The 18,393-nt window shown below is 48.1% G+C and overlaps 1 pseudogene across 1 annotated transcript; it reads left to right on the top strand.

The window, feature by feature from the left end:
• Window positions 1-111: 111 nt before the first annotated feature.
• Window positions 112-2,777, top strand: LOC308658316 (partitioning defective 6 homolog gamma-like; annotated as a pseudogene). The gene is made up of 2 exons: window positions 112-121; window positions 1,343-2,777. The product of its transcript is annotated as a partitioning defective 6 homolog gamma-like (transcript).
• Window positions 2,778-18,393: the final 15,616 nt, after the last annotated feature.

Here is an 18,393-nt window from a genome sequence, read left to right as displayed (position 1 = left end):
TAATAACCACATTCTCTAAAAAGACAGAAAAGAAATAATAAAAGTCCCTGGATTAGAAGGCTCACTACTCATAGTGATCTATAGACACAAGGCCAATACTGTCAAATTCTGATGGCCGAAGGTAGGGAAAGGGGAAATAATGGGGAAGGATATTGGCCAAACTGTGTTGTTATGTTGTGTGCAAGTATGAGTGCATAACAATGAATCTCACTATTATGTACAATTGTAATACAACAAAAAATATCCAAAAAAAAACCCCACAAAATTCTGATGGTCTTTTCTGCAGTAATGGAAAAGCCAATCCTCAAATCACATGGAATTTCAAGAGACTCAGAATATCCAAAAAAGTCTGGAAAAAGAACAAAGTTGAAGGGTTTGCACTTCACAATTTCAAAAATTATTACAAAGTTTCCATTTAAAACAGTATGGGGATTGGAGATAAAGCACAGTGATACAGTGCTTGCTTAGCATGCATGAGATTCTAGGTTCAATTCCCATTGTGTCAGTATAACAGTAAAGGGGCGAGGCTCAGTGGCACATGCCTTTGAACCCAGCTACTTGGGAGGCTGAGTCAGGAAGATCACAATTTCGAGGACAGCCTCAGCAATTTAGCCAGACCTTATCTCAGAATAAAAATGACTAGGGATGTAGCTCAATGGTAGAGTGCCCTGGGTTCAGTCCCCAATATTTTAGTCAGCTTTTTTGATGTTGTGACCAAAAGACCTGGAAAGAACAATTTTAAGGAGGAAAAGTTTATTTGGGGGCTCATGGTTTCAGAGGTCTTAGTCCACTGACAGCCAGCTGCATCCCTCATAGCCCAAGGTGAGGCGTAACATTATGGTAGAAAGGTATGACAGAGGAAGGCAGCTCAGGATATCACACCAGGAAGCAGAGAAAGAGAGTCTTCTCTCACCAAGAAAAAATATATATATACCCTAAAGGCATGCTCCAAAGACCCTCCTCCTCCAGCACATCCTACCTCTCATAACCCATCTTTTCACCTCTAAGCTCTTGTATTGTCCCACACATGAGCTTGTGGGGGACACCTCACACCAAACCATAACACCCAGTATTGCAATATAAAAAATACAGTGTGGTGGAGCTGGGGATATAGCTTACTGGTAGAGCACTCACCTGGCATGATTTGATCCCCAGCACTGGGGGGAAAAAAAACACCCATAAGCGCTAGCATAAGGATAGACACATGCAAATAGAATCAAGAAATAAATGGAGCTCCGGCCACCGCACACCAGGCCACCCGGGGCCAGAGCCGGAGCCGGAGCCGGGCCCACGGCTGGGGGCGTCGCCTCCAAGAGTCTTTCTGCGGCCCCTGAGCTTTGAGGGCGAAACGAGACTGATCGGGCCGAAACCGTGACCCGGAGTTTTCACAAGTCCCAGACCCTGCGCTCCTACGACTGCAGCGCGGTGCAAGTCAAGAGCAAGTTTGGGGCTGAATTCCGGAGATTCTCCTGGAACCGCCACGAGCCGGGCCAGTCTGAAGATTTCTCCAGCTGGTGGTGCACACCCACCACCTCTCCAACACCGAGGTGACCATCGGCCGTGCCCAGGCGCACGGCGACCTCTTCCCATCGACCACGACGACAACTTCCGCAAGGCCGTCTCCAGCGCCCAGCTCAGGCTCTTCGTCCAGAAGCGAGAAGAGGCAGACCGCTACAGCTTTGGGGCTGGCACCCTCTCCAGGAAGAAGAAGGTGCTGGTGACCCTGGGGGAGGAGGGCCTCGCCGTCGGGCCCACCTCGACGTCAGCCTGCCCCCTGACTTTCGGCCCGTGTCCTCCTTCATCGACGTGGACCTCCCCGAGACGCACCGCCGCGTGAGGCTGTACAGACATGGCGGCCAAAAGCCTCTGGGCTTCTACATCGGCGACGGCACCAGCGGCCGGGTCACCCCCATGGGCTGGAGAAGGTTCCAGGCATCTTCATTTCCCGCATGGTCCCGGGGGGCCTTGCAGAGAGCACTGGACTGCGGGCCGTGAATGACGAAGTCCTGGAGGTAAACGGGATTGAGGTGGCGGGGAAGACGCTGGACCAGGTCACAGACATGAGGATCGCCAACAGCCACCACCTCATCGTCACTGTCAAGCCCGCCAACCAGAGGAACCATGTCGTCCGCAGCAGCCGCACGTCCGGCAGCTCTGGCCAGTCCACGGACAGCACTGCCAGCCACCACAGCCTGCCAGTGGTCCACGTGCTGCAGAACTTCCACCCCATGAGATGGAGAGCCACGAGGAAGCTGACATCGTCATTGAGGGCACCTTAGAGCCTCAGAGTGTCTCCAAGATGCAGGGCACACCTTCAGGCAGCCTGTCTCGGGCCCATGGCAGCAGCCTCGCCCACAGGCTGCAGCGGGACCTGGCGCTGCACAGCCCGGGCCGGGAGAGCCACGGCAGCATCCACAGACTTCTCTGCTCCCTGAAGGCGGACCCCCGCCACAGCCTGGTCCTGCCGCAAGGCGGGGTGGAGGAGCTCGGGCCAGCCGTCACACTATAGGCCCAGAGGCTGGGTGAGGCAAGTGCTGCCGGTCCCATGCAGGGACTGTGGGAGCCGGTGGCCCTGGGAGGCACTGTGATTTCAGACGTGAAATTCCTAGCAGGAATACGCTAAAAATGTATGCCAACTTAAAATGAGGACAGCTTGTGTCCCTTCCTCCTTGGTCACAGGCGTAGCCCTCTTCTCTGTGTCAGCTCGGCACTATTTTATAGAATTTTGCCCCACAACTTAACAGACACAGGCACACCCCAGGCCAGGCCCCCATGCAGGTTCCAGCTCCTCTGAAAGATCTGAGTACAGAAATAATTAGTTTTTAAATTTCAAAAGTACTTCATTTTTTTAAAGTAAGCTTTTGAAGTTCACGTTTTTTAACTCGGCTCACGTGAAGATGCCCTTTATGCTGCGCGGTTTCTGCTGACCTGCACAGGACTTCCCCAAGAGGACCGAGGGGCCAGGCCTGTGCCAGGTCCAGCAGCAGCATGCACACCAGTCCAGACCCCCACGGGCATGTGGGTCCCTACAGCAATAGGCACCACCGTCTCAGGAAGCAGAGTGAAGGTGAGGCAGGCACTGCCAGAGGCGACTGCGAGCTGCGTGCTCCCAGCTTGTCCTTCGGGGAGGTTTCCGAGTGTTTCCTGCAGAGGTGGTGGACAAGGGGCCTCAGGCACCGGGACAGAGTTACCTCTGCCCCCACAGCAGCCAGCTCTTCCTGTCAGTTGATGAGCACATCCTGACCTCCATTCCTAACGTCATGGTCAGAGGCAGGGGTTCTCTTGCTTTTGAGTCATATGAACATAATGGTTTTAACAAATATTAAATTCATTGTCCCTTTCCTTTAAACTTTTAGAAGTTTATTCATGTTTGAGTCAATTAAATTTTATATGAAGTATGTCTTCAGCTTAAATCCAATGTCAGGGAGAAAACATTACATTTATGCTTTGAGAACAAACTTTGGCCAAATGAGTCTCCTGCAAACAAAGAGTATTTTCCAGGTTTTCTAAGCATGAATTCCACTGCTGCTTTCTGCATGATCCAGCACCACCTGCTGGCCATCAGCAGAACCGTCTTGATCTGTTAAGGTCAGAGGGATTTGGCGCAGCCCAGCTGCATTAATTAAGTGAAAAGAAACTTATTTTCCCTTTGAAACTATTTCTTGGGCAGAGTAGCCTTTTCGGAGTAGCTTCCTCCGTGTGTCTGAGTTTCTCATTTTGTACAAGGGGCCACAGCACATCTCCAGAGTACACGACAGAGTGAGACACCACTGGGTGGGGATCCAGCCCCCAGGACGCATGGAGCTGCCACAGGGGAGGTGCTGGCCAGTGAGACAAGCCGTGGAGCCACGGGAATGCCCAGGAGGATCACCAAGATGAGGTTTTCACTGGGTCTCTGCTGGTATTAGTGTCGTGGAATAACTGGGCCCACTACCAAGAAGGGAAGCTGTATTTCTAACCATGCATTAAACTGTTACGCAAATGTGAATCCATGTTTTAAAGAGAACAAGGCTTACTCAGTGTGGAAGCTTTGTGCCTGTTGCTGGTAACTGCAGGGGTCACAGGCTGCTTGGAGGAGCTGTGAGAGTGTATTTTTCTACCCGGGTCTATACTTCTGCAATTTGTTTCTTAAAAGAAAAGCAACAAAACCATGTCACTATATATTAAAGATTTTTTGTTTGTTTTATATATCAGAGAATAATTTTTTTGCCTTTGAGTTAAAAAAAAGAAATAAATGGAAATAAACTCATGAAACCATGGCCAATTGACTTTTGACAAGGGTGCAAAGGCTGTCCAATAGTAAAAGAACAGCCTGTTCAATAGATGGGACAACTGGATATCCACAGGTCTAAAGAATGAGGCTGGACCCCTACCTCACACTACACACAAAATTTAACTCAAAATGGATCAGCAACTGTCTGGAGCTGCCATGTAGGACCAAGCACGCCTTAGCCTTGAGCGATGAGAATGTGGAGAGGTGGCGATCTAGCCTTGGGCTGTGTGTGTGTGAACTACCGGCTTTGAGCCCACAGAGTGAATTGAACCAACGTTGCCCCTCTGTTTTGGCGGGCTTCGCCCTGGATTTTTTGCTTGCTCTGCCTATGACCCCCACACAGCTCACGAGATGGGCGTGGCCTTCCTAGATGTCAGTTCCTCTCTCTCTTTCCATGGACCCCTAAGGTGAGAGGAGCCTCATAAAACCCAAGGAAAAAGGTATTTCTCTGTCTCTGTGTGATTATTTCGTGTAGCCCAGTTTACCTGGAGTGACCCTGAGTGTTTAGTCGTAAGACACAATAAGCAACCTACACATCAGAACTAAACTTTAAAACTCTTAAAACAGAGGGTTCAGTCATCATGAGCTGGAATTTGGCAATTTGTTTTAGATGTGACATGAATAAAGTAAAAAAAAAAAAGTCACTTATGCCTCAATAAAATTTAAGACTCTTGTGCATCAAAAGAAATCATGAAGATATGACCTATAGAATGGGAGATTTCTTCAAGCCATGTCTCTGATAAGGGTCTAATATCCAGACTACACAAAGAACTCTTACAAATAAAGAAAAAAATTTTAAATGGGTAAAGGACTTGAGTAGACATTTCTTCAGAGAAGACCTGCAGATGTCCAGCTTGCAAAGGAAGGGGCTCAGCATCATTAGTCATTAGTGAAATGCAGATCAAAATCAAATCAAAGCTGGGAGCGATTGTGGGAAGCCATTCTGACACGTGATTGGGTGACTCCCGTTAAGGGCCTGAGGCACTCTGGCTGTGTCGGAGCTTTCCCGACCCTTTCCTGATGAGAGAGCCCATCCGTGTGGGGGTGTGCGTGACCACTGACCCCGGAGACCCAATCACTGACCCTGACCTTGGAGTGCAGCCCCCCCTCAACCTTCATTGGATGGAATTCTCCCCTGAATCTCTTGTTCCCCAATAAAAGGCTACTCCCCTGCGTGTTCGCTCTCTCTCTCTCTCTCCTGCTAGCCCTGAGTAATCCTCGCTGCCCCGCTGGGCGGCTGGAGGCGGGAACCAGGGAGGTGAGCCGTCTCGGACCTAGCAATATAAATAAGGTAACTGGTTTGTGTGTTTTATTTCGATCTCTTCTAACTAACTTTATGCCTAGAACCTCATTAATGAAACCACTGCACAGGCCGCGTGGTAGAAGCGATGGCACCCGCCTGAATCCCAGTGGCTCAGGAGGCTGAGACAGGGGGATCTTGTTCAAATCCAGCAAAAAGCGAGGCACTAAGCAACTCAGTGAGACTCTGCCTCTAAATAAAATACAAAATAGGGCTGAGGATGTGGTTTAGTGGTCAAGTGCCCCTGAGTTCAATCCCCAATACTAAAAAAAAAAAAAAAAAAACCATAATGAAGAACAACTTCACATCCACTTGGGAGTGGATGTTAAGAAGATGGAAAATAAAGTTTTGTCAAGAAATAGAACTCTGGTACATTGCTGGTGGGAATGCAAAATGGTTCAGCTGCTGTGGAAAACAGTTGGGTGGTTCCTGAAAAAGCCAGACACAAAATGCATGCAGACCTGACCCTGCAGTTTGTCTGTAGGTGTCTGTGTGAGAGAAGCAAAAGCAGAGACCTGAACAGCACCTGGAACACATATCCACAGCACTGTGAGGGAGGAGGAGACAGTGCACGTGTCTCCTAGGCCAGACAAACTGGTACACACACAAGAGGCATCCCCAAAAGAAAGGTGGTCTGATGCCTGCCTGACTCCCTGGGACCTCCAGAGCGCCCTGCTGAGTGAGAAACCCCAGGCACAAGAGAACCTATGCTCCTGGGCCAGGTGAGTCCGTAGTGGGGGCAGAGGAGATGACCTGGGCTGAGGGGACAGGACGGGGGAGGCATCACCTGTGGGTGCAGAGTTTAGGTTAGAGATGATCAGAGGTTTGGGGGATGGAGTGACGAGAAATGAATGGCACAGTGAATTATTTTATGCCACCCACTGTGCCCTTGAGAAGGTTAAAATGATGGATATGATCATACCATCCCTAAACTGTCCTTATTCTCTGGCTGGACATGGATATTCTGAAGGCCCACGTACCGTCTCAACAGTGAGGTGACCAGACCAATCGCTGTGTTGAACAACTGCAGTTCCCTCCAAGAGGGGCCCAAGTTCCTCCAACCAAAGAGAAATGCATAGCGTTCCCAGGCTCGGGATCCGCCCTCCCGGGAGCTGGTAGAGAAAGCCCAGGTGCGCGGGAGGGTCCTGGCGGCTGCCAAGGCCTGGGGTCCATCATGGACCGGCTCAGCCCAGAGGGGCTTCTTCTCAGCTAGGCACCGGGAGCCGAAGGAATGTGCACAAGCCCCTAGGCTTGGGACTTCCAGTAGGAGTCCCTTGACTGTTAACATCACCGTCAAAATCTAAAAAATAAAAAAGTCAGCTGAGAAGTAACCATTGAGAAAGTCGATTGTGTTTTACTTAGAAAAACATCTAAGGAGGAGGATGTTTCCCAGGATACCGGCTGGTAAAGTTGCTGAAGTAAAAAATACCACATGTCCCATGCATTTTTGCTTCAAAATATGTGGAGAATAAAAACAAAATAAACCACCCCCCCAAAAAAAAAAATCCCAAATCTCTTCTTGGGCAAAGGTAATGTAAAGCGTCCCCGACGCTAAGCACCGGGCTACTTCCCTGGGAGCCACCACGAGGCGCCCTCTGGCGGTGGTACTCAGCGTGGAGCCCCGCAGGAGGGTTCGCGTGTCTCCACGGTTGCAGACGTGGAAGTGGCTGTTATAAAACTTCATGAAACTTATTCTCTGTGAAACACAAACTCAAGGCATGCCTGAAGTTAATCTGCGACACCCACTGTGCCTTCCCTCACTGGCTGGCATTTTCTGCTACCTACCAAAAATGAATTGACTGGCTTTATCCTCCAGGGGCTGAATCTGCAGCGCGGAGCTGGAGAGTGAAAAGCCCCGGGCTCTGTTTCCAAGTGCAAACGCACTTCCACACCTCCGGCCTCAATTCCCCTGGGCACTCGCCAGAGAGAAGTGGAAACCTGCGACCACACAAAAACCTGAGCACAAATGTTCACAGCACTTCCACTTTCAATAGCTCAGCTATTGTTAAATTAATGACAAGGGCCTGGGGTTGTGGCTCAGTGGCAGAGCCCTTACTAGCATGGAGCACTGGGTTCCATCCTTTGCACCACATAAAAATAAACAAATAAAATACAGGCTTATTGTCTATGTACAACTACAAAAAATGTCTTTAATTAATTAATGACAATAAAAATGATCAGTATCAAAAACTACCACCTATAACTAAAACCACATTTAGAGAAAAACCATTCATATGGCTTTTAACGCTCTGATAGTTCATGACTGGTAAATAGTTTGATTAAGCCTGGGTTCCTAAAAATGTGAAGCAGGCAGAGACACCTGTGCATGGCCGTATTAGGACTCCTAGAAATGCCTAGGAGAAGAAAGAGTGAGGAAGGAAGAGGGCCAATGCCACAGGACCGGTCTCCTAACACTGGTGATTTCTCAACCCAGTCCATCCAGGAAAAGGAGAGAGAATTAACCATCCAATCAGAGTTCTCCCCTGGAAGCCTGAGCAGGGGTGAGGCAGAGGCCACATGGGGTCCCTGAGGCTGGGAGGATCTAATATGGGCAAAAGGATGTCTGACACACCAGCAAAGGTTTTCTTTTGTTTTGTTTTTTAGCTAGAGTTTAGGAAAAAGAAAGGATAATAATTAAAAGCAGAAAATAAATAGAAGACAAAAATTAAATGATTTTGAATTTCAAAAGCTATAACTAAATCATTGAAAATAAGAAATGAGCCAGGCCCAGTGGTGCATGCATGTAATCTCAATGACTGAGGCAGGAATATAGAAAGTTCAAGGCCAGCTTCAGCAACTAAGTAAGACCCTGCCTCAAAAAAAAAAAAAAAAAAAAAAAAAGAAAAAGAAAAAGAAAAAGAAAAAGACTGGGATAGAGCTCAGTGGTAGAGTATACCTGGGTTCAATCCCCAGTATTGGAAAAAATAAAGAAAAGAAAATGAGAAATTGGGGGAGTCACCTCTTTTCCAGAGTTTGCATGATTAACACACAACCCTTTAAATATATCAGTAGAAAAATGTACCACATAGGGAAAAAAATGTTTTCTTTACATAGATTTGAAAGACTGAAAAACATATCCCACGGAAATATATGTCCCTCTCCTTGCTGGGGCTGGGACTCAGGGCCCTATGAGTGCTGGGCAAGTGCTCTAGCCTGAGCCACACCCAGCCTCAGAAAGACGGGGTAGTGCAGTGACTCTTTGTGCTCCTGCCCCAGGCCCACCTCAGCTCCTGTGGCCTTCACGTTTACTGTAAGGACTTGTTCCTCTGTTCCTGAGAACTCACTGCTTCTAACTTCCGCCTCTTCTTACCCCTAGTCCCGACTTTCAGGAGGACTTGGCATTTTCTTGCTTTTTGATTTGAAACACTTCACTCCCCTCCCTTTCTCCTCAGCACCAGGAGGAGTTTGGAAGGAGTTGGGCTTCCACGACAGCTCAGCCCTCCAAAGCCTGCTCTTCCCCACCACGAAGCCTGAGGTTTTATTGGCTGTTGGCTCTCAGTCTGTCCTTGGTACCGTGCTCTGGCTGGGTGCTGGGTGCTCTCCTGGGGGCCCAGCTTCAGGCTTCCACTTGCACAGGCTCCTGGGCTGCGTCTTCCCCTAGTTCCCTGCTTTCCAGCTTCCGCGACCCAGCACAAGTCTGAAGCCAGCCTGCTTTTCCTCCTGTGGGCCCTGGGGTTTCTTCACAGACCTGCGAACGACTGTCCTCTCAGGCCTCCCGGACGGACGCGGTGAGCCCTCTGACAGGTGAGGTGTGCGGAGCAGGGATTTCAGTCTGCTCCACCATTCACCCCCTGCTCTCGGGAACACCAGGGGGCAGCCTTCCCGCCCCATCCTGCTTTCCTGGTGATTTCCTGCTTTTTCCTGTGTTGTGAGAGGTTCTTTGTATTTGGTCTTCCAGGCCAGCAGTTCAGGTTCCAACCTTGACTGTTCTCTCCTGTGGCTTAGGTACAAGAGGTTCAAAGTTCGTATCATGACTTTAATGTGACACCTGAGACCGTTTCAAGTAGTAGTTGGGATGTTTCAGGGATCTGTGTAGGTGTGTTGCATTTATTTCATCTTATATGCTCTTTGAGGGGAGAAGGCTACTGAGGATTATACCCAGGAGTGCTTTACCACGAGCCACATTCCCAGACCTTTTAATTTTATTTTTAATTTTGAGACAGGATCTCACTAAGTTGCCCAGGTTGACCTCCAACTTGGCTTCCTCTGGTCTCGGCCTCCTGAGTCGCTTGCTGGGATCAGATGTGCCCGCTGGGTCTGGCAGCCTCGCCATTTCTATCAGCCCTTCACCTGTCTGTGTGGACTTCTTCAGCAGCAATTTCACTTCATTAGCCTCATGAAGTCACCCAATTCAATTTCTCAGTCACACAGAGGTAGAAAAGGCCAGGCAGTGGAAAGCAGGAAAGGACAGGGCAGGTGGACCAGAGGGCCAGCCCAAGGATCGCCATTCCAACATGCCTCACATGTTATAAGACAGTTCCTGGTTCTCAGAAAGGGTGTCAATCTCCATCTTGCCCAAAGCGACTGCATCATCCATAATCAGGTGGTGGAGCAACTGAAATATCAGAAGCCAGTCCAGAGGACCTTAGCGACTTTTTTTTAGGTGCCTCTAAAGGGAGGGGTGCTGTAGGACTGACTGCACCCTTGCCTCACCCAGGCGCCCTGCGCCAGGAATTCTGCTTCTTTCACTTTCTTTTTAATAAAATTCCTGCTCACTGGTTCAACTTAGTGGTGACCCAGGGTTCATTCTTCAACTCTGTGGAACACAAACTCCGTCCGGAGTCCTGTCAGCAATAATATGAAATAGCTAAACAGGCACCTGTGAAACTCAGCTCTGCTGCTCCCTGGTCTTCCTGATCCTTCACTGGCTGCGGGTCCTTCCCCTTCTTCCCAGCTGAGATGTGTAGAGCCTGTTGTGAGCCCGGCCAGGCCAGCCTAAGCCAGGTCCCTCCCAAGCTTGGCAGATGGCACCTGACCCTTGCCTCATCCCTATCATGGGGTTGGAATACAATTCCTTGTGAGTAATGGCTTACCATTCCCAAGAAGCCTGTGAGTGAAGATAAGATGGCCCTGGTAACATAAGAAATTGCACCAGGTCAAAAATATGAAAACTGCCATTTTTTAAAGTATTTGTTTTTTAGGTGTAGATGGACACAACACAATGTTTTTATTTTTTATGTGGTGCTGAGGATCGAACCTGGGTCCCACCCGTGCTAGGTGAGCACTCTACCGCTGAACCACAATCCCAGCCCCGAAAAACTGTGATTTTTTAAAAAATATTTTTTTTAGTTGTACATAGATGCTGTGTCTTTATTTTGCTTATTTACTTTTTTTTAAAAGAGAGAGAGAATTTTTTTAATTTTTTTTTTTCAGTTTTTGGCAGACACAACATCTTTGTATGTGGTGCTGAGGATCTAACCCGGGCCGCCCGGATGCCAGGCGAGCGTGCTACCGCTTGAGCCACATCCCCAGCCCCTTGTTTATTTACTTTTTAAAAAATATTTTTTAGTTGTATATGGATATAATACCTTTATTTTATTTATTTATTTTTATGTGCTGCTGAGGATCAAACCCAGTGCCTCACACGTGAGAGGCAAGCACTTTACCGCTGAGCCACAACCCAGCCACCATGAAAACTATCATCTTTAAAATACTACTTTTAAAAACTATGGAGATAAACAGTAATTTTGAAAAAAAAAATTCAAGGATGAGTTAAAGATTTAGCTACCAGAGCATACACACAATCTTGATGTTAAATGAAAGGTTAATAAACAGAACTTTACAAGAACAGAAAATGGGTTCCTTGGTGTTAAGTTGAAAGACAAGTCTGTCGAGTTGAGAAAGAAGCAGACAGAGAAAACACAAGCCTTGTCACTGCCTTGGAGAGACTATGTTCCGTGTGAAAATACTGTGAAGTGATAAACCAATGTGGAAATAAACAGAGATCCACCAAATGACAACAGGGACAATATTTCAGGGCAAGGGAGTCAGTCACCATCAATTGCATTTTGGCAGAGATGCGGAAGATACGTGCAGGAAACACAAACGCTTCATCCTGGGGGAAAAGGAAGGCTTCAGGTCTGCCCCCACTGGGGCTATTTTAAAGATGATAGTTTTCATATTTTTGAACTCAAATTCGTTCACTGTTATATTCATCTGTATTTGACTTTCCTGAGATTTCTTATCTGTTTTATGACATCTGAATTTTATCTTGTAGGTCCTTTTATCTACTGTACATCTTTGAAGATTGTGAACTGTGGCTTTAATAAACTTTCTGATGAAAAACCAGCCTCTACCTCAGAGCAAAGCCTGTCCAAGGAAGGGACATCACCTTTGTCCTTGGAAAGACCACAGAGCACTTCCAGGCACATACCCCCCCCCCCCCCCCGCTGAGTTGTTTATCTACAAGTAACAGGAGAGATCTGCTGGGCCAGGTGTCCCTGACTCAGTCAGGCTAGGTGGGGACCCATAGCAGCCCCCTAGCAGCCACCAATCAGCATGAGACAGGGAAATACCTGGGATGCCAGATGACCCCCCAGCAGTTTATGGTGGTTGATAACAGGTTGGGAAACCACATAGTTCAGCACGTATTCCCCTCGAGGCTTAAACCCATCAGTTCAAATGAGTCCCCCTCTTGTACTAACCAATCACCCCTACCCAACATGTTCCCGCCAGTGAATGTGCTAATCATGTTTTAGAGTTGTTTTATGACTTTCCTGTGGTGTGTGGTGATTTGCTGAGAGATGCTATGATGTATGTGAAGTCCCTGCCTTCCCCAAAGAGTGTATAAAACTGCTGCAAACCCTGGGCTCGGGGCCTCTCGGCATCACCAGTTGCTGTGTGTGCGCGCGGAGGACCGAGCTAGCTCGCAATAAACACCTCTTTGCTGCTTACATCGATCTTGGGTCTCTGGTGGTCTTTGGGGGTCCCGAATTCGAGCATAACACTGTTTGCTACATCATTTCTATTTCCGGGGCACAAATTCTCCCATCTTTAAGATTTATAGGATGAGTATACTAATTCTCGGTTTCTTCATACATTGTGTGAATGGGGTTTGAGAGTTTATCTCTTCGGGGATTCAGAAGAAGTTGTCTTTGCTTTTTGTCCTTTCTTTTTAATTTTTTATCTATTTTTCTCCCTCCTTTTTTGTAATTTCATGATTTTCTCATTCACAGACAATCAGAATTCAAAGGCAGCTCTTTCACAGTACCACAGCTCTGATAAATCTGCATGGTGGCCCTTCTGACCTCACATATGCAAAAATCCCCTCCCCGTTCCCACTATTGTTCTTAACCAATAAAACCCTAAGTCTGGGGGGGGGGGGGGAGGAATCCACACCAGGAATCTAGACAGGGATCTCAGCAAGGATTCTTCCAAATGCATTTGTTACAACCTTGCGAGATACTTGTGCTGGAATTTCATAGCAACCTGGGTGGAAGATGAAGTCTTCATGCAGCCTGAGAAGACCTCACTGCAGATGTCAAATGGAAGGACACTTGGCCGAGTCCACGCGAAGTCCAAAGACTATGCCACACACCAGCATCTCATACAAGAGATTTATTGTCAGTAGCACAACAAACCGACCAGGCTGTCCCTCCGAGGAGAGCAGCATAGCGTCGGCTCACTGAGCAGCTTCGTCTGTAAGAGGAATTTCATAAGCTGCTTAGGAGTTTCGTCATAAGCTGGGGTAGGGTTGATCGTTTAGCAGGCACATGTTCTTTTTTTAAAAAATATTTATTTTGGGGGGGGGGGCTGGGAATGTGGCTCAAGCGGTAGTGCACTCGCCTGGCATGCGTGCGGCCCGGGTTCGATCCTCAGCACCACATACCAACAAAGATGTTGTGTCCGCCGAGAACTAAGAAATAAATATTAAAAATTCTCTCTCTCTCTCCTCTCTCACTCTCTCTTTAAAAAAAATATTTATTTTTTAGTTTTAAGTGGACACAACATCTTTATTTCATTTTTATGTGGTGCTGAGGATTGAACCCCGTGCCTCACGCATGCTAGGTGAGCGCGCTACCACTTGAGCCACATCCCCAGCCCTCTTTTTTTTTTTTTGATACTTTTTTTTAAACTGTAGATGGACAAACTATCTTTATTTTATTTATTTCATTTTTATGTGGTGCTGAGGATCGAACCCAGTGCCTCACGCAAGGGAGGCCAGCGCTCTACCACTGAGTTACAGCCCCGCCCCAGGCACAAGTTCTTATGGGAAGCTAAGCAGCTTTGCTTCAGAATCCAAACTTTGGAGCCTCTAGATAAAATGGCTCCTGACCTAAAATGGGAAATCTGATGCCCATATCGATCTGATGCCAATAGTCACCCATAACCATGTAGAAGCCTGAGAAGCTGCAGTCATCAAACATCTCACAACCTGAAGACCCAGGACAGGGGCTGAGAATGGGGCCAGATGCTGAGTGCAGAGCTGGAGACCTTTTTATTACTGACTTATCCGAGGGCTTGTTATGGCCAGTTCCCTAACCAGGACTCCTTGGCATGCAGGAGTCTTGCTGCTTTTGTTCTTCATCCACACATGCTCTGAGTCAGGGGCAGCCCAGTTCTGTAAGAGTCAGATGGTATCTATTTGCCTCTGGGTCCCATGGTCTCTGTTGCACGGGGGCCCTGCCATTGTAACAGGAAAGCAGCCACAGGAACAGCCAACCTGGGGCTGAACCCCACTTACAAGAGGACGAGGTGAAGGTGGGCTGGACGGGGTGAGCCTGACCCTTGCTGGGGCTCTCTGCTCTTTCCTGCCCTGTGTGCATGTCCAGTGGAGACGCCTCCTGGAACGTGAGCCCATTTAATCTTCTCGTGGGTGGAGAACAGATGTCTCCAGCCAGATTTGCTGGAAGACGGATCTGCTGGAGGCAGGACTCTTGGTTTTCCACCCGTTCTGGATAGGGTCATGGCATTTAGCTTTCGCTCTGTTTATCTTTCACTCTGTTTATGCAGATTCCTTTGCAGCCCGGTCTGGGGAGGTGGTGGTTCTGTGGGTGAGACAGGAAGACAGAGATGACACTGACTCTCCTGCTGTGCTGCCTGCTGCACACAAGGGTGTGGAGATGAGGGCAGCAGGTGGCAGCTTTGATCTCAGGCTCCTGCCAGTCCCAGCTGCCAGGTCACTTCTTCACAGCAGTCCATGAGCCCGTCTCCTGAACCACAGCCCACCCAGCAGTGGTTTCTGTTTTCTGCACCAACCTCTCCCAGACCTAGCTACCACCCCAGTGAAGGCTGCTTCTCTCTCCCTCTCTCCCTCCCTCCACCTAGCCCTCTCTCCCTCTCTCTCAGCACTGGAGGTCAAACCCAGGGTGTGGGGAGCCATTCTGACACGTGATTGGGTGACTCCCGTTAAGGGCCTGAGGCACTCTGGCTGTGTCGGAGTTATCCCGACCCTTTCCTGATGAGAGAGCCCATCCGTGTGGGGGTGTGCCTGACCACTGACCCCGGAGACCCAATCACTGACCCTGACCTTGGAGTGCAGCCCCCCCTCAACCTTCATTGGATGGAATTCTCCCCTGAATCTCTTGTCCCCCCAAATAAAAGGCTACTCCCCGGCGTGTTCGCTCTCTCTCTCTCCTGCTAGCCCAGAGTAATCCTCGCTGCCCTGCTGGGCGGCTGGAGGCAGGGAAACAGGGAGGCGAGCCGTCTCGGACCTAGCAATATAAAATAAGGTACTGTCTGTGTGTTTTATTTTGATCTCTTCTAACTAACTTAATGCCAGAACCTCATTAATGAAACCACTGCGCAGGTCGCGTGGTAGACCAGGGAATTCTACCACTGAGCTACATTACATCACAGTCCTTTGTATTTTGTATCTTGAGACGGGTCTCACTAATTTGCTGAGGCTGACCTTGAACTAGCAGTCCTGCTGCATCAGCCTTCAGAGTCACTGGCATTAGGGGTGGGTGCCATCACGTCTGGCAGCAAGCGGATCTCTAGGACATCTCTATTCATAACTCAGAGATGGTTCTGAAGATCAAAACCTCAGGTGTGAATGGCTGGGGACTAATGTAAAGAGCTGTTAACTAGTGACAACAAGGTGAACTACTGAAGTAGGTAAAGAGCACTCTTCAGGAAAACAGATGCAGAAAATGCAGAAAGTGGCACCGCAGGTGGGGCTTAAAGCGGAGCCAGGGAAGAGCCAGGAGCGTGGAAGAGCAGCTGCTGGGCACAGTGGGCCGACCAGTGGAGGCAGGGAGGGAGGGGAGGGGCCAGTCAGAAGTTGTCTGAGAGAAAACAGGGAAGTCTCTTGGGTTTCCAAGGTAATGGCCTCAGGCACAGAGAGGAGTCCGTGACAGCTGTTAAGAACAGACCCAGGGGAGCACTCTGGGGACACTCTCCACAGTGCAAGTGCCCTCTCCACAAGCCTCTTCTGCTGCCAGTCCCGGTCTCTCTGTCTTACCACACCTGGGGCAGGTGTGAAGCTTAAGGGCCTGGAGAGCCCCGAGGTGCCCTGCAGGGGTGGAGAATGTTGAGCTGCAAAGAAGCTTCTGGGGATTATGCCACATCTTTCCACTTCCTTCCAGTGTTAAAAAAGAAGGCAGGAATCTGGGTTTGGTGTAATGCTGGATCACAAATTTAAGAGGAATTTTACCAACTATGCAGCAATCTGTGTCGTCCCGTTTTGCCTGTGCATAACCCGTCTGTGATCTTTGATACTGTGTGTTAAGACCAGTGAGCACTCCTAGGGTCCCACCAGCCTGGGGTCTCAAAATGGAGGTCTCAGTTCTGATGTGGCTCAGTGGTAGAGCACCCCTGGATTCAATTCCAGTACCAAGAAAAAGAATATAGGAACAGACAGTGTCAAAATAAGATGATCACAGATTACTGCTTGTTCTAGAGTAGAAGAGCCCCGAGTCTGCGGGAGTCTTTGTATGAATGTCTAAACGTCCAGGAGTCCCACGGAGAAGACTGGGTGTCCTGTGCTGTGGGTGGGCTGCCTTCACTTATTTATTTATTTTTTAACAATAGGACTGCAAACCAAAAACCAGAAACCAATGAAACAATGAACTCTGAAATCTAAGATTTGAATTCTTGAGGAGAAACACTCCCTCATTTTCCTGCTGCTTGGTCCCAGCAGAACGGTCAGCAGGGGGGGAACGGGCTTCCTGAGAGAATACTGGGGCTCTTATTTTGAAAATAAACCTTTTTAATAAGGTATAAATTCAAATTTAAAATATGTTTGAAATCTATAATCAAATAGGTTTATGATTTTGGCACCAAGGACATGGTTCTACCACGCGGCCTGCGCAGTGGTTTCATTAATGAGGTTCTAGGCATTAAGTTAGTTAGAAGAGATCGAAATAAAACACACAAACCAGTACCTTATTTTACATTGCTAGGTCCGGGACGGCTCGCCTCCCTGGTTCCCGCCTCCAGGATTACTCTGAGCTAGCAGGAGAGAGAGAGAGCGAACACGCCTGGAGTAGCCTTTTATTGGGGAACAAGAGATTCAGGGGAGAATTCCATCCAATGAAGGTTGAGGGGGGCTGCACTCCAAGGTCAGGGTCAGTGATTGGGTCCCCAGGGTCAGTGGTCAGGCACACCCCTACACGGATGGGCTCTCTCATCAGGAAAGGGTCGGGAAAGCTCTGACACAGCCAGAGCGCCTCAGGCCCTTAACGGAGTCACCCAATCACGTGTCAGAATGGCTCCCCACACATGGTCTTATCTGAGGGTTTTTTGTTTTGTTTTTGTTCGAGTATTGAGTGCAGCAGTGCTTCACCATGCAGCTACACCCCAGCACTTTTTCATTCTTATTTTGGGACAAGATCTAAATTGCCCAGATTGGCCTGGGACTTGTGAATCTCCTGCCTTAGCTTCCTCAGTTGCTAGGATTAAGCAGCTCAGGAGGCTGAGGGAGGAGAATCACAAGTTCAAAGCCAGCTCCAGCAATTTAGTGAAATCCTAAGTAACTTAGTGAGAACTTGTCTCAAAATAAAAAATTAGAGGGCCTGAGGATGAGGCTTGGTGGTAAAGTACGCCTGGGTTCAGGCCCTGGTACTGGGAAAAAAAAGAAAAAAAAAGCCGGAATTACAGGTATACATCACCATGCCTGGCTTTTCAATTATATTTATTTATTTATTTAATAGATGACAGCAGAATGCATTACAATTCTTATTACATATATAGAGCACAATTTTTCATATTTGTTATTTTTAAAGAAAAGGAGAAGAAAATAGTAGACTGTAATGAAACAGAAATTTTAGGATGGCAAAAAGAAAACACCAAATTCCCTTGTTAATTATCATCTTTATTTACTAGTGTGTATTAAATTTTTAAATAACAGTAGTGTTCTCTCTTATTTTACAATCAATCTTGCATCAATTAATGATGAGGTGGCATTCTGAGAAATGTGACATTAGACAACTTCTTTTTCTTTGTAGTTGTGGGTGGATGAAATGCTTTTATTATATTTGTTTATTTTTATGTAGTGCTAAGGATCAAACCCAGTGCCTCACAGGCTAGGCAAGCTTTCTGCCACTGAGTTACAGCCCCAAACCTCATTAGGTGACTTTATCCCTGAGCCAGTGTCCGGCACTCCCAGGAGCCCGGCTGGCATGGCCTGCTGCACACCTGTGCACACTCACACCTGTGCACACTCACACACCTGTGTATGCATATGCAGCCCATTGAACAACCAAAGCCCTGATGAACAAACAGTATTAGGTCCATCAAGCACAAGAGAAAACCTGCATCCAGGCTGCTGTGACCAAGAAATTCATGAGTGCAGCGTGGCAGGGTTTCACGGCATTTTTTATGGTGGGCACACAAACCAAAACGCTGATAAAAAGCATAGTGTGATAAGTATGTGAGCCAG

The sequence above is a fragment of the Spermophilus citellus genome (assembly GCF_964194105.1).
Source record: "Spermophilus citellus genome assembly, chromosome: 10".
Classification (NCBI taxonomy): domain Eukaryota; kingdom Metazoa; phylum Chordata; class Mammalia; order Rodentia; family Sciuridae; genus Spermophilus; species Spermophilus citellus.
This window is presented reverse-complemented; position numbering and strand designations above follow the sequence as displayed.